This window comes from Falco biarmicus, chromosome 4 (genome assembly GCF_023638135.1).
Source record: "Falco biarmicus isolate bFalBia1 chromosome 4, bFalBia1.pri, whole genome shotgun sequence".
Taxonomy (NCBI): Eukaryota; Metazoa; Chordata; class Aves; order Falconiformes; family Falconidae; genus Falco; species Falco biarmicus.
Window position 1 is genome coordinate 42,970,397 of NC_079291.1, and position 16,138 is coordinate 42,986,534.

Here is a 16,138-nt window from a genome sequence, read left to right on the forward strand (position 1 = left end):
TAGCCGAGCAGATTAGCACACCGATTAATGAAATGGCGCATGGAATTCAATGTCAATAATTATAAGGTAATGCATACAAGAAAATGCTCATACCTCTAAGTATAAACATAGTCAGCAAGGGATTTAATTCCCTAGTACCACTCAGAAAAGAGGCTTAAGAATTAAAGTGGATAGTTTTCTGAAGGCATCAGTTCAATGGTTGTCAAGAGTCAAAGGCAGATTGAATCAGACAAACTTTTAGGGAAGGGACTCACAACAAACAAGAGCATAAGATTGTGCTCCAGTGCAAAACTGGGATGTATCTGCACTCGAGGGCTGTGGTTGAGGCTCCAGGACCAGGAGTTCCTGTCTGCAAAACCGGAGCGGTGATAATGCCAACCCAGGAGGAGGGTGCTTGGCTGCCTGTAGGGAACAACTTGGAGATTTGGTTTTACATGTATGTCTTTGGGCCTTCATATCACATACTGGATATGTGGCTGATTTCTAACACTGTTAAAATCTGTGGAGCTGATATGTCTGAGGCTCTGTCACAGGAGAAACATGTATGCAGAGTCCCATGACCAGTTTAAATGTAGGTGCTGTTATAAGGAGGGAATACAGAGATAGTCCCCCTCTTGTAGATCAACAGCCCAGTTACACACTCAAACCATGGCCAAGCCTTTTACATGCAATTGCTGCTGAGACCTGGGAAAGTGGCTTTTTGGGGAAACCTTCTCTCCACAGCACATGGTCTTTTGACCTCAGCATGGGATGAGACTTTTTTTGATGTTTCTCTTGCCTTGGGGAGGGAGGGAGGGAGGACAAAGCAGTCTGTCCAGCATGTGCTCATTTCCTCCTCCCATCAGGGTCACAGTCCTGAGCTGTTTGACCTCTGTCAAGAGGGATTAGCTGGGCTACCAAATCCAAGTTAGCAGTGACATTCAAGCGTTTCTTTCACAGACTTCCTGCAGCAAAATTGTATGCTCATTTTATTCTGCTGCTGAGTGCATGCATCTTTCTGTATCTCTCTTTGTATAAATATAATGGGCTTTGCAGGGAACATTTCTCTAATTGCTGTTGCACAGAATACAGACAAATTACACTAAGTCTGTGCTGTATACTTGATATAATATAATGCCATTTTTTTTTTTATTTTGGCTAGATTATTTTCCTTAATCTAGAGGTTGACTGACTGTGCTTAATTTTTGTATTAGTATCAGTGGTAACCTCTTGCAGAGACATAATAAATAGAGAAATATTAAATTGCTAATAGTCCAAATGGATTAGCTAGGTGAATATAATGTAAAATTGCTGCAATAAGGTAATTCTGTGTGGTGTCTTACATTGTGCTGTTTTACCATTAATGGTCTGCTGTCTGATACTGTGATTGGTACAGAAATAGAACGCTAAGTTATGTTCTGCTGGACAAACATTTACATATTAAAAATGAACACCCCAAACTCTATTACAAGTAAATATATAGCCTATTTTCTCTACTGATAATGAAACAGGCAGTGTCATCGGTTAGTTTGTCCTTTTCTCAGTACTTTAAAATTGTTGCTCATGTTACGCTGCAGCAGGTTTGAATTTTGCAAGCCAGGGACTTTTGTTGAGCCCTTCATCTTCAAAAAGTGCCCTTGAGCTGAGCTTTCAGCTAATCTGTTGAAACCCAGCTTCGATTACATTTTGAGGGATTAGGAGCTGTTTGTGATGTCTGTGGGCACAGCACCAGGCTGTAGCAAGGGTGTAAGTGTGCTGCTGTCTCTGCTCACTGAGGTAGCTGTGTTTTGTGGGCTTTAAATTTGTATAAAAGCTGAAAGGGGTGCAGACCTTTGCTATCCTGCCAAAGTGAGCAGACATGCTCACAGGAGTAAGGACTGCACAGCCTGACTTACCAGCTTTGCACAAACGAGATTCAGTGATGAGACACTTCCATCCATTAGATCATTATTTATTAATATCACCTTGCTGCTAAATTATAAGCAAGAACATATTTATTCTCCATAAAAATGCTAATAAATTCCTCTTGCGCTAATGTAAACACCAGGCAGAAAGCTTTATGTTCCACAGTGACACTTAACATATCAAGGTAACTGTTTTACTGCAGTGTGTTATCTACACTCTGAGCAATCAGGTTTGCCCTGTACTTGTCACTTACTCAGCATTTTGCTATGCTGAATGAACAGGATGTCACTGAAAAACTTGGGAACCTTTAGTGTTTTAAAAGACTTTAGATGGAGGAGCTTAAACTCACCTCTGTATGTTTTCGTATCTGTTCTCGTTTTTTGCCCTGGAGCACCAACATTCATACTTTATTTACAGATCTCAACAGGCTTTGCCTTGTCAAATATTTTGAATTCCATAATGAGGTGTGTAATGTCTCTTACATAAGCTCTGCTTCGTGCTCTCCTAGGAAGCCTTGCCTTTGTGCTTAAATGGATTTGCCTGTGGTCACTTCAATCATTTTGCTTTTTACTGAGAAATTAAAAAAAATGACATTTGGTTTCTCTTCTCCCACCATGTCCTAACTCTGCTGTCGTCCCTCCCCCCCCCCCCCAAAAAAAAACAAACCCAAACACCTAACCCAAACAAACCACGACCAACCCCCAAACATCAAAACACCCAAGCAATCACTGCTTCAGATCATCGGTCTGGTTCTTGGGAACTAATATCAGAGATTCCTGTTTTGATAGCAAATATTGTAATGAGGACAGGAAGTATATATCCAAAAATGGACTGTGAGCAAATCACATCTCTTAAGTTGTCAGCCAGGCACTAAATAACGATAACTCTCTCTGTTACTCTATTGATGAGAGTTTGAGGTCAGAAAGGACCTTTTTGAACAGCAGGTCTGAACAGCTGTAGGGCTGTGCCAGAGGCCACAGAATGTTACTTGGTAGCAGCAAGCCTGTACCTTCTCACTGATGCAGGGCCTTTCCCAAAGTTTTCCAACATCAGTGTAAAGGCTCTGGGTGGTGGTGGCTCCCCTTGCAGGCAGCTGGTGTGTGCGAGGGGCAGGGGCTGTGGGCTGGGGGAACGGCACGCGCGGGCTCCATGGCTGGTGTTCAGGCCACCTGTGTGGCACGTGTGTGCTGCAGCCAGCGGGTCTGCCTGATAGGTTTTTCAGCCCACAAATATGGCATTTTTGGCTTTCCCGAAGTAGTTTTCCGCTCAAGCCTTGTCAATATGAAATAGTATTGAAATATATGATCTCAGAAGATGTTGAAATCATGTGCAAATGCGCAAAACTGGTACTACTGAGAGGAAGAGTCACATTCCAAGATGCAAGTGGGCTGAGTTAAAAGTGGATGAATGTCTCCAGCACAAAATGGGTGCACTTATTTGTCTTGGATGAAATCTTCCTTAACACTGTGATACAAGCTGAGCAGTTTCTATGTATGGACTGGCTCTCCATTTCATGTTTTATGAGTTTCCTCCCAGGAAAAGCTGCTCTGGTTGGTTTATTAATGTCTTGTCAGAAAAACAATTGGGAGGATATTAATCTGAAGCTCAAATACCATGTCAATTAGCAGGCAGGGCTTTTGTACTGTGGAGTTCAGAATGTACTTGGCAGAAAAAATGCGAAGAAAACTTTTAGTAATGAGAGCGCCTTAAAGCAGTAGATACAGGCACTTCAGCCTCTTTTCTAAATACGGTCTTAAAATAGTTTGCACCAGATGCCATTGATGAATGACACTTTGTTAATCTCATGTTTTAGATGAAAATATTAGAACAGAACTTCACTTTCATCGGATATTTTGATGACATATTTTGGAGACAGAAACAAATGAGAAGTTGGTTCTATTTTAAAATACAGAGGCAAATGAAGAGAAAGGTCACTCCTGAAAGCTGACAATAGTTAGATGCACCATTTTAAAAGCCCCACCGTGAGTGTGGAACATATTGGTAGTAATATACTGTGGGAGAGTCCTGTTTTATTGGCGGGCAAAAAATCATAACTTCTTCATGCGGTCATCAGTAGCATCCATATGAAGTCATTTTCTTTCAGCACAATGGGATAAAACAGTGCACTTGGGAAACTGTGATGGGGGTTGAAATCCAGGGATGATGGACATGTGTGTCAGGTCCGTCTCACCTGGTGACTTGGCTCTTGCTGCTGGGAGGAAACAACTGAGCCTTGGCAGCTCTTCTGGCAATATGTGCCACATTTGGGGGAAGTGCTTCCATTTTTAGGCTCAGTTTCTAAATGTTTCAATCCATTAGAAGAAGCTGGCTTTGATGCAGTTGCATTAAGGTCTGAACTAACAGTGCCAGAAAACTTTTTCAACCACTTATGCTGGGTAGTGTAGGCATAAAACGCTAGTAAATAGAAATTGCAGTGTGTCACATTCATTTTGTACATGCACATAGCTACCCTAGCTTCAAGGCAGGAGACAACTAAGACATGAATTTCTTAGCTAGAAAAAACAGCCACACCTGCATGAGATTTTAAACCATGGTCCAACTGGCCATGTGTGTACTGCTTTATCAGATTGCTGCCTGGGGACAGACCCAGGAAGGCGTCCCAAGCTGGAGTTCACATGCACATTTCAGACCGTTACGATACTCTCCAAATGCCCCAGCTGTGTCCCCACAAAGCAGCACTGAGTGTCCTTGGGATCTCCTATCCTGCAGTGCTTTCGGCTCTATCAGCAGGAGAAATGCTTTCTATGTGACCTACCATGTAGCTGTAACTAAGTGTCCCTGCTTGCCTCTGTTCATGATTGCCAGCAGCAAAAGCAAGGAAAGAGCCTTTCTTTTGCTTGCCTGGATCTCTGGATTCCCAGCTGGTCCCACTGCTTCCCCAGAGCTTGCCCAAGTTTGAAGCAAGTAAAGCGCCACTGGCTGAGCCCCCACCGGGTTCCCTGGGGCCAGGACAGGCAGCAACCCATGCTTTCCTTCTTGCTGTGCTTGTCTTAGGCTCAGTCTTTCCTTAGTTACAGCAGAGGTCCCCAACACCCACACTTGGCAGCACAGCCCCCTTGGGAGATGGGGAAGAAGAGACCCTTCCTGCATGTGTGTTGCAACTGGATTTTTACAGCTCCTTCATGGAACTGAGTCATGAGAGACAATGTGTGTTGCCAAGTGATAATACTTTGGGCAGGACTCAGCCTGGGACACTGAAATTACTCATCTAATGGATGTGTAGATGAGATTTCTAAGCTCGCATTATAGATGGTGAAGAGACAGTCCACACATCTCAGGGGAGGTATGTTCAGCAAAGATGGCGGGGTCTGAAGACCGAGTCTGCTCACAGTGAGAGGCTCTATTCAGTTGTCCTCTTAATAATAGTGATAACTAGTAATTCAGAGATGCCCAAGGCTATCTTAGGCATCTAGGTGGGGCTTGCAGATGTAATACAGGACCTACAGGAGACCTTAGGTCCTCTGGAACAGCAGCTGGAGGCCAGCCAGAAAACTCCGGCACACCTTAATGGTACTGGACACCAATGCTTTGGCAACTGAGTCAAGGCTTGGATCACTACTGACTACAATAGGAACTGAGATGCCCAGCTCACAAATAAAGGTTGGCAATTAGGTGCTTAAATTTAGATACCTCAATCTCAAGCTGAATCCCACTTTGTTTTTGGCAGGAACCAAAACCCATTTTTGCACTCTGAATAAATTTACATCTGTAACACATACGAAACACAGATCAAAGACAGTTGCTCATGGCAAGCTTCCAAACCAGCATCCCCTTGGCACCTCTCTCCTCTGGCTTTAGGAATGGCCAAGCCATGGGGATGCAACCCTTTTCCTTCCCAGCCTCCTTGGAAACTGAAGCAAAGACAGTATAAGAGATGAGCAGCCTCAAGAGAAATCTCTCTAGATTTGACTCTTCACAAAGCATTTTTAATTAGCTGTGTCCCTGTAGAGCAGTATTTGGGCATGAACATCATCAGATCATCAAGGAAGGGCACCCTGCACTGCCCTTCCTTCAAAGAAGTGCAGGAGAGAGCCTGGCTGAGGGCAATGCTTGCTCAGTTGACTCACATGGAGCAAGTAACCTCTGCCACCTCCTTTCCCCACAGGTGGGTGACCAACAGGTACTTTCCACCCTTGCCCTTAGTTTTTGGCTGGGGGCATCTGACAGACCTGGCCTCTGCCCACCATGCCAGCATAGGGCTGCGGGAGGACATTCATGCTGCTTCTGAAAGCTCAGAGTGTTGAAGAGGCAGGTCCTCCCATCACTCCAGGGAAGACACGGGCTCTGGCAATGGTCAGCACCGGGCACAAACCTCCCAGTGAGGCTCTGCCATGAGATTTACCTACGAGGCAGGAACTTCTGCTTCCCTTATGTTGTGGCCTTTTAATGGCCATGTGGTCACTGTTGGCCATGGCTAATAATGTATATTAATAATAATGTATTTCACATTCCTTGTAGATTCTATTTATGCACTTGTTAAAAAAAAGAAATTACTATAGTTGCACTGAATTATCTGGGTATAAAATGTGTTGGTACGGAGGACAAGCTCATTCAGTGAACTGTCAAGCTGTACGTGACATTGCCAGTGAAACCAACGCAATGTTATGTTTGTCATAATTGTTTGATAACTCCAGTGTTTGATCCTCTGACAGAAGAACCTGCGTTTGTTATTGCTTATATTCGTTCTTATTATCACAAGAGACATTCAGATCCATATCTTATATACAGCAAACACTGAACCTACCAGATCTGTTTGGGCAAACCCCCTCCTTCTTAACAACATACCAGCTCAGTGTACCCCTCCCTACTCCTACTTACCCATTACCTTCTCAGCAAACAACTGGTTGCCTTGCCAGTCCAGAATGTGGTTGGTTGCAAGGAAGACAACTAACACTGTTGAGAAATGTTTGAGTATTACCTGCTGGACCTGAAGAGCGTTGTGTTTTAGCGATACAAGCTACTATCAAAGAGAAATGCACAGATATGCTTTTGTTCAAGCATTCATTAACAGAAATAGTAGTTCAGAAAATGAAACAATTTGATAAAATTGAGACTGTAAGCAAGAAGGAACTGAAGGTGGCACTGTAGGAACAGATATTCCACTTTTTAGAAAACAGATGGTAAGTGCCTGCTTGCTCTTTCTCTTTGCAACAAGGTGAAAAAAAAAAAAAAAGAGAAGCTTATCAGACACCAGCCATATTTTCCCATACCTTTTCCTCACTTTTTGCTAGTGAATATATATTCCTCTCCCTTGCTCAGAGTGGGAGGGCTCTGAGGAGCGCACCAGGCACTTGGTGTCCTTTCCCGCAGAACAGACGCACTGCACGCCCCGCAGCGCGCAGGCTGCACCGCAGGCAGGGCACCCAGCTGAATGTGGGGAACCACAGCAAGTTTGATGCCAGACTGAGGAGCCATCAGCTACCATACTCTTCTTTCCCAGATGCGTCAGGCCTATGGCAGGATATTTACTTTCCACAGTTCTACCCCTAACGCTCGCTAGAAGGGCACAAGGAGAGGCTTGTCAGAAGCACATCTAAACCAACCAGTCTTTACACAAAAGGCTGAGGGTTACGGCTCACCCCTGCAACTCTTAATTCCAGTCAAGCCTTCAAACTCTCTTTGCCTAAACTAATCATCCTTTTCTTTGCCCCTTTGTTCCTACTCTGCTGTAGGTGGCAGCCGTGCCGGGCTGCAGACAGGAGGGCTTTCCAAGGGCAGCCCCTTCATCCTGTGAGAAATCGTGGCTGTGTTGCAGAGGTTTATGGTTTCAGAAACTATATCCTAGAGCTCCAGAAGTGCCCAGCACCCGCTCTGGGGGCAGACAGCAAAGACAAAATCCTGAATGGCTGCACAACCTGCATAACCGATTTGACCACAGAGTAAATGCTTGGGTTTGAAAATATTACAGGTCAGACGCACTCATCTCAGAAGAAAGCTTGTGGATTGTAACCAGCATCTACATCTACCATAGTGCTGTTTCATAGTACTCAACAGTTTTTAAGACCAAGATCTGCCTTCCCGCTCAGCCACAAGAACCAGACTCCTGTGTTAGGAAGCAGCCAGTGACCTGGGCCGGGAGTCAGCTCCAGTGGTGAGAGCACAGACGTGGGTTTTAATTTCATTTGGATTTGATGCAGCTAGTGGATATTTTTGCTTTGTTTTGGACTTGTTTTGGCTTCTCTGAAGGTTCAGCCTTTTCTGGTCACAACTCTGCTCCTATTGATCTGCAAAATAATGTGGGTTTTGTTTTCTTTTTTTTTTATGAGAGGGACAAAATCATTTATCACTGTAGGCCTAAGAAGACACAGAGGGCTTGGAAAATCAGGAAAGGAACTTTGAAGTGGACTCTGTGGCAGGAGTAGAGTGCAGAGCAGTGCACCAGTGCACTGTGCGTTGAAATGAGACAGACCTTCAAGCAGCGGTAGCTCTAACACAAGTTAGCTGGTGGACATCCAAAAAGTTTAGCAAACTTGTGCATGTGCACACATGCGTATAACACAATGGAATCTCAAGACAACAATATTGTACATTATACATGTATTCAGCATACATTATTTGTTACCAAGATACTACTGAAAAGATGAGAGCTTTCGTATGCATACGCTGGAAACCAAAAAACACAGCTGTTGTGCGGGGGATGTATGATTCTCCTGTGTGCCCCATTTGTGTTGAGCCCAGGATGCTCCATGCCTGTCTCTGTGGACCTGGGAACAGCCAGTGACATCCCCACCAAGGACTGTTGCAAGGTTTCACAAATGCATGAGAATACTGTAACTTCTGCTGCTGAGCAGGGTGTTGTACTTGGAGCCATCTAGGGTGTCTTTGGGCAGAAGCTTTGTTCCAGGACCAAGGGTATGTGAGCGTGCCATGCATCTCAGCCAGGAGGTGAAGCTGTCGTGTGCCATGATGACAACTCAGGTAGAAAGCAGAGTGTTATCCCCAAAGGGGAACTTGCAAGGCACTTTGGAAGATTCTGAAGGTGCATCTGGTTTAACAGACTGATGCCTCCAACTGAGGGGTCTGTTGTGAGGGAGGGGTGTTACTCTGCATACTTCCTTCATGTCGGCATTGCTGCTCTCTGAAGGCCTTCCTCTATAGGAAGGAAAAGGCAGGCTTCTTCCATCACGTTGGTAGGAGAACCAGGAGCTTTCTCCTTCCAAGGCCCGAGGTATGATGGTGTGTGCTCCAGGGAGCTCCCCTTGTCCAAGGAAACATCCAGGTGATGTACTGCAGCCTGACACAGATTTTGGGGCCCTCAGCTTCATCTCTGCTTCTGACACCACAGCGCCCTAGGTCTGAGTGTGCCTGGTCAACGATGAAAGACAATCAAAACAAGCACATGCTGTATATTTGTAGAGATGCCAAGGAAGACTATGTAGGTGGGAATCTGGTATCAGCCTGGATATTGTCCTCTGGGACACTTCTCTCTATCAGTAATTCTCAGTTATAGCCGTGATGAGCACATGTGGATCCCAAAATCTTTGTCAGTGAGCTACCACATGAGCCCATGTTTGCTGTCCAGGTGTATTTTAGCTGCCCAGATTATAGCCTCTGTGAAAGTGTTCACATGGGAAATGTGAGGACCACTGTGAGGAGGGACCCATTGTGGCTCATACTCCATCTTGTGTCGTGTAAGAAATGGGAGATTTGCATACAACACTTCGGGCATTTGAATTATGAGAAAACAGAAATCCTTTTTATGTCTCTCTTTTGCTCTGTCTGACACACTCCTGTTTAACAAGTCCCATCATCCTCAACAGGAAGCAATTCATATGTCAGTGATAGGATAAAGGCTGGCTGTAAGGTAACAGGTAACATAATCTGCCTCTTGAAGTTCTAGAGAAACAGTCCTTTCTATTTATTTTACTTGACCTGGAAAGAGCAAAGTGCTGTTAAGCCAGTAGGTTTGACTGATTGCAGATATATATCTATACCCAGGAGCCTTGCCTACCAGTAAGTTACTTTCAAGTAAGGATGGCTTTTATTTGCAAGCTTTGTCCTTAATCTAAAGCAATGTGTAATAGAAAGTTAGACCTCAAGTCATAAGCTGCTAACAGTTACAAATAAAGGTAATCTCTGTGAAACAAAACAAGTTACTTGTTCAGATGATTTGTTAAAATAAATTAAAATATAATGTGGTGCTAAGGCTGCTCTTTAGATGCTTTTGAACATTCTCCATTGGTCTCTGTCAGCTGGTGACTTCACTCAGTAGCAATTGATTTTAGGAAGGAGAAAAACACAAATTATTCATTTGGATGTTGCTCTCCCACACATTCACAAGCAACATCTGTCTTTAAGAGCTATAATGTGTCTGAGGCTATGACAGCTCTGCTTTCTCAGGGGAGTGTTTACCACTAACCTGGGGAGCTTGACAATTTATAGAAAATTTTGCAGTATGACAATTATGAGAGAACGCTTACTAGTCTTTAAATCCTGTGTGTTTATTCTGATCATAGATTGAGCAGTGGTGTATTATGCCCTTTGATTTTGAGCCACCTAGTGGTAACATAAATGGGATACGTTTTCTGTGCTTAAGAGTTGTCAGCTATGTACAATTTAATGGGACTAACCAAAGTGAACTGAAACCTCAATGTTTTGTCTTTTTTGCTAAAGAACACTTTGTTTTGGTTAGAAAATGTCAATGTTACCTAATAACAAGGAGCTAAATCATTACTTCAGATCGATCCTGTCAATGGGCTGCTCCAGGACTCTGCTGAGACTGTTTCAAGCCACTTTTCCCTCTGGGAGCCTTTCTGTCCACTGTCCGACTCACCAGGTATTCAAATGATGCTTGGCAGATGTGATGACAGGGTGCACCCAATGCCTCCCTCACCTCACTCCCTGTGCCTTTTCCACCGGTGACCCAGGTCTGCATGGAGAGCCAGGCAGCCTTGGGCTGTATGGCTTTGTGGCTCTCAGGCAGAGGTGGTTTGAGAGTATTGCCCAAAATACCTTTGTGTTGGGGTCAGCAGTGTGAATGGAACCCCCTGCCTCTGATCCTGGGCTTTGCCATGTGCCCTCAGTGCTTGTAGCTAGCTTTCATTCCCCAGAACATTTTTATCTAGTGTATTCTAATATAAAAATCTGATCTTAAAAATAGTATTTTCCAGAATTGAGCAATTTATCTAAATATTATACCATATAACTGAACTAGAATTAGCAGGGAGCATTATATACTCATATATCCATGACAGAGCTGCATTTTCCAGGTCTGTTGTCTGGATGATAATCAATCACATGTCCCTTTTGCACTCGGAGAACCAAAGTTAATTACAGACCTGCCCAGTGGTCTATGAGATACACTCAGCACCTCAGATATACTGTAGCTAATTTTAGGGTTTTCTAAATGGGAACTGTAGATCAAAGTATCTTTCATTTTGCCTGTGTTCTCATGTAATGGTCTCAAGAGCATCTAGATCACTAAATCCTTATTGCTAATCTTGCAGGTTAAAACCCAGTCACCTTTCTTTTCTGTGCTGAATTCTTAAAGCCTGTCTAGTCATTGGCTATTCCCTGATGCCAACATTGCATACATTTTCTTTTATGTTCATATATCTCTCAGTTCCCTGAATATAACTTCCAGATGCTCAGACTATGTAGCACTCCAACCCCCCCCTAAACAACAATTTTATATTCTTGGCTGGATTACCAAAATACGCTTTCAGAGCAATCATAAAAAATAAGCAAAATAGTTCATCCTCTGTTTTTAACATACAGTCTAGAAAAGCAGAGCTCTTCTTTAAAGAGGAGAAAAACCTTTGAATATTATGTCTTTAGTCCTTCCTGAAGGTTAAGATGTTCAAATGATTCCCAGAGCATTAGCAAGGAGAATATACCTTGCCTTCAATTACAGACTTCCCTACCCATTTAGCATTTGTAATTTCTGTGTGATACCTCGATCTTCTGGTATGTCACATTTCTATTTATTTTTCTTCTAAATAGGGCACCGGAAGCAGTGGGCCTTTTAAGCGGAAAGATAGTTACAGGCGGAGTACGGAGAGAGGTGCTTGTTAATTCTTGTTAATTCTGAAAACATGTAGAAAGGATTATAAGAATTTCTTGTGAAGCAGGAAAGGAAGGAAATGTCAGCTGGGACAGGGAAACCACAGGAACAGCTCAGATGGGAAAAGAAATTCAGCCAGATGTTTGTTATCATGTTGAGTGCAATGAAACCAAACATCAGGTTGAGGATGAGCCTGGCCAAGGAGAGGGATTTTCTCTCTTCTGCTGAAGGGCCGGATCCAGAAAAAGATGTGTCTTTTCCAGATTACCGCCTGTGTGGTCTGAAATAAAGCTCAGTGCTCACTGTGCTTTTCCAAGGTCGGAGCAGGACAGCTGGGCTCCAGCTGCCTGCACAGCCAGCAGGCAGTGACGGAGGGAGGTCTGGGGACCACTGCTGGCAGTGCCACCCCCTCCAGCGAGGTGTGCCCTCCTCAGACACCCCTCTGAATGCCCAAGGGAGAGCAGCCGGGCAGCCACTGCGGCCCCTAGATGAGCAGTGCTGTGCCTGGGGGCTGCAGCGCACGACTCCGAGCAGGAGTCTTTCTCCTGACCTCTGCTGCTCCCAGGAGCTTTCCAGCTTTGCAGGGATGATGAGGGAGATGGGGAGAGGTGGGCACGGGAATTGACACCCTGGCTGCTCCCCTGAAGGGGTGGTGTAAACCAGCCCCTCTTCCAGTTCTTATGGAAGAGCTGAGTGTGAAATAGCAAACCCCAGATCACTGGCAGTTAGATCCAGAGAGGGATGTAGGAATGTCATTCAGACGAAAACCCTAAGAATAATCAGGCTCTGCAAGTGACTGAGGAGGACAAGCTCCATCGATTTTCTGTGCTTGTAAGACAAGGCGGCAGTTCTTTAAAACCTGACTTTATCTTTTGCCAGGGTTTGTTGGCTCAGAGGAGACGGGAATTCCTCAACACACCCCTGGGGCAGGCAACGGGATGGAAACATCACTGCCTCCCTGGATGGGAGGTTTTGGAGTCACAGCCATCCCAGGTCTTGTGGCAGAGCAATGGCAGTGGTGGTTCCACCTGGCACAGCTTTGGGGTAAACTCTACCTTGTTCTGACTAAAGAACGTGGGGAGTGTCTGTGTAGAGAAGTGTGCAGTGAACTTGGGCAGGCAGTTATGGATGCAGAGAAGGAAGATAGATCTAGGAGTTTGCCACCTGGCCTCTTTACACACCATGGAGGTGCATGCACGAGAGCCTGAGCCACGACATTTGCTGGGGACCTCCTGGTTTCTCTTTTAGGGCGTTTCAGCAGAGAAGGGCTGGCAGGTTTTTTAGGTAAGCCCTGCCTGATAGAAGTATACTGAAACCACTGGGGCTTTACACCCCTCCTCCAGCCACCTCCTTCCTCCCAGCTGTCCAGGTGTCCCCTGCTGCTCTGCACTGGAGGCAGCAGCGTGAGCTGGTGCACAGACTGGCATGGGTGCTGGGTGAGCCCTGGGCTGGCAGTGGGCAAGGAGATCCATGTGGTACCCATGCTGCTACTGCCACCAGGTCCTAAGAAAACTGTCTGAGCTGCACTCCTTGCCTTTCCATGGCTACAGGGAGAGCCGTAGCCATGGTTTTGCGTGGCACCTTGCTGCGGGGCATGCCTTTGGCTCACAGTAGGCAGCTGAGTGGCACCAAGTTTAACAGGCAAAGCTAGAAAGGGGCAATAGCTGGAATATCAGTCAGAAGTGTGAGACTGGGTCTTCCTGTTCAAGAAAACTGTGTGCTGATAGAAACAACGTAGCAGAAGATGGATTACTTGAGGCAAAGCCATCAAATTGCTGTATCTGCCGGTCCACGCAGATCTGCCTGTAGTTCAGCTGTGTTAGTCCGCAGCCGAGCCTGACCTGTGGCAGAGTTGCTACTGCTGTGCAGCCTGGTAAGGGTGGACGGGTCCTGGACTCGTGCTGGTACCTGTGTAGTGCACCACCCCCGGCTTTGTCAGCTTTGTCATTTCAGGTGTCCTTCTACCCCATATGCATTTGCAGGGCACAGAAAGGTCACTTTCAACAGACTCATGAAGTTTGTCATGCAGGATGCATGCTCAAACCTTTTAGATGCAGCACAACTGCTGGACTGTATCCACCAAGTGACTTCTATTTGGTCATGAATAGAGCTGTACAGACCCTCCAAATGTGTCTAGGCAAGGAATAAAGTTTATATTCCCATGAAAGACTAACACAGACTCATAGGTAGGTATGTATGTATTTATCAATCAAAAAATCACAGTGACACTTCAGATGAGATTGTATCACTGGGAGCTCATGTTCAATCAGTTATACACAATGTCCCCTGCAGGGCAATTATTTTCCAGAGAATTTTAATGCATAATACAGGCCACCTTTTTTTACTTCTATTTGTATAATTTTGCTTCGGTCATATTCAGCATGTGTGCTGCCTGAACCACCTGCTTTATAAATCGATCCACCTTGCTCACTCTGCATTACTGACCTGTCCCCTTTCTTTATTCCTCACCAATTTCTCTCAGCAGCAGGATAAACTTTACATTTTCTTCCCAGAGATGATAGTGTACAGCAGCTTTGCAACAAGAGGGAAGGAGCAGCCATGCCAGCCTGTCAGAGCCCTGTTTATTAACTGCAGCAGCCAAAAGCCCCCGTAGCTGTAGAAAGGCTGCCTGGCCTTCCCAGCGCTGTGTCAGCAGTAACGCCCACTGTAACCCGTCTCTCACAACTTTACTTTCCCTGCAAAACATTGATAACGATGCTTCAGTTCACGGTCACATTCCCAGCAAAGTGATTAAGCTTAAAAAAAAAAAAAAAAAGGAAGCCCAATTGTTTAAAGAGGGATTGATTTCATAAAGGGAGTTCACACTTTTCTGAATTGCAACTGAAGAACAAAGAGAAAGAAACAAAATAATGTGCAGCTAGTTAAGAAATAGCTTTCAGACTTCATTTGGTTGGGAAATGTTTTAATGTTGCTAGTCATGGTTAGACAATAGGGGCATGACCTGAACATCCTAGGAAAATACCAGCTGCTCTGAAAGAAAAAAATTACAAACATATGGTGAAACCCATAACATGAGGCCTTTAACTTGACAAATTTCACATAAGTTAATTTTGGTGGTAATGTAGTTTCTTAGTTTCTTCCTGGAACGTTTATTTCTTTGCACACTGTTTTTCTAAGTGAGTTACATCCAGGCTTTTCCACTGGGATTCACTGTCTCTGGGGAATGTAATTCAGTTTAATGGGGCTCAGAGTGGTCTCCAAATATGCTGCTCCAACTGTGTCTTGAACGGCACAGTTGTGTCTTTCTCCAAGCTCCCCCTCCCACTCCTCACTGCCTCAGTTTCCAGCCTACAACAAAATCTTACTCCCTTTCTGAAGGGTCTTCCTCCTACCTTAAACATTTTTTAGACTGTTTCCTTCTCAATTATATGTTTATTTCCCTTAAATCAGCCTTCTTCTCCGTTCTCCAGGCAGATGTCTTGAGTCAGCTTTGACTTGGTGTGCTTTTCTCTCAGTTCTGTCTGATGGGATGTGAGTTGCTGTACTGAGACCTGCACCAGCTGCTGCTGTGCTGAAAACTTTTGATCATGGCCACATCACCATGTAACTTAACCATTGCATTTTTCATTTCTGGTTCTCCTAAGTCTTTGGTGTCTAAGGTCTGAGGTTTCTGGGATGCTGCAGCCAGGCTCCTCTTGGTCCTTGAACAATCCTGCTTCCAGCATTGTGAGTGGCTGTCAGTGCATTATTTTGCTTAATATATTACATTAGGTAATTTTGTGTGTCCTTCGTATTTTCTACTGTAGATTAGTGGCTATGTCTGTTGTAGACAGGTCCTGCTCCACAGCACTGTGGTACAGCCTGTGCGACATTAGCCACCAAGTGTTTATTGTATTGGGAACTAAAAGCTGGATTTATGCTGCACTGTTAGAGGTGATACTGTTCCCTCCTGGTTTGGAGGACTTTTATTGCTCTGCTTCTTGTGATCTGTCCTAGCTGAAGTCGCTCCTAGCCTAGCTGGTCCATCAGCACAGGCAATCCCCTTCTTCTGGGAACAAAACCTGCCTCTTTGCTACTGTCCCTGCCTGTAAATTGCACATGGTCACCTGCATGAGAAAATGCATAGCTTTGTAAGTTTGATAACGCAGTTCTTTACATATCTGCCCAGCATTTGTCCTCTGCATAAGGACATGTTGACTGCCTTTTGATATTTTCAAGTCAATCATTGAGATACTGAGTCCATCTATAACTACAATTTTGTTTGGCTTT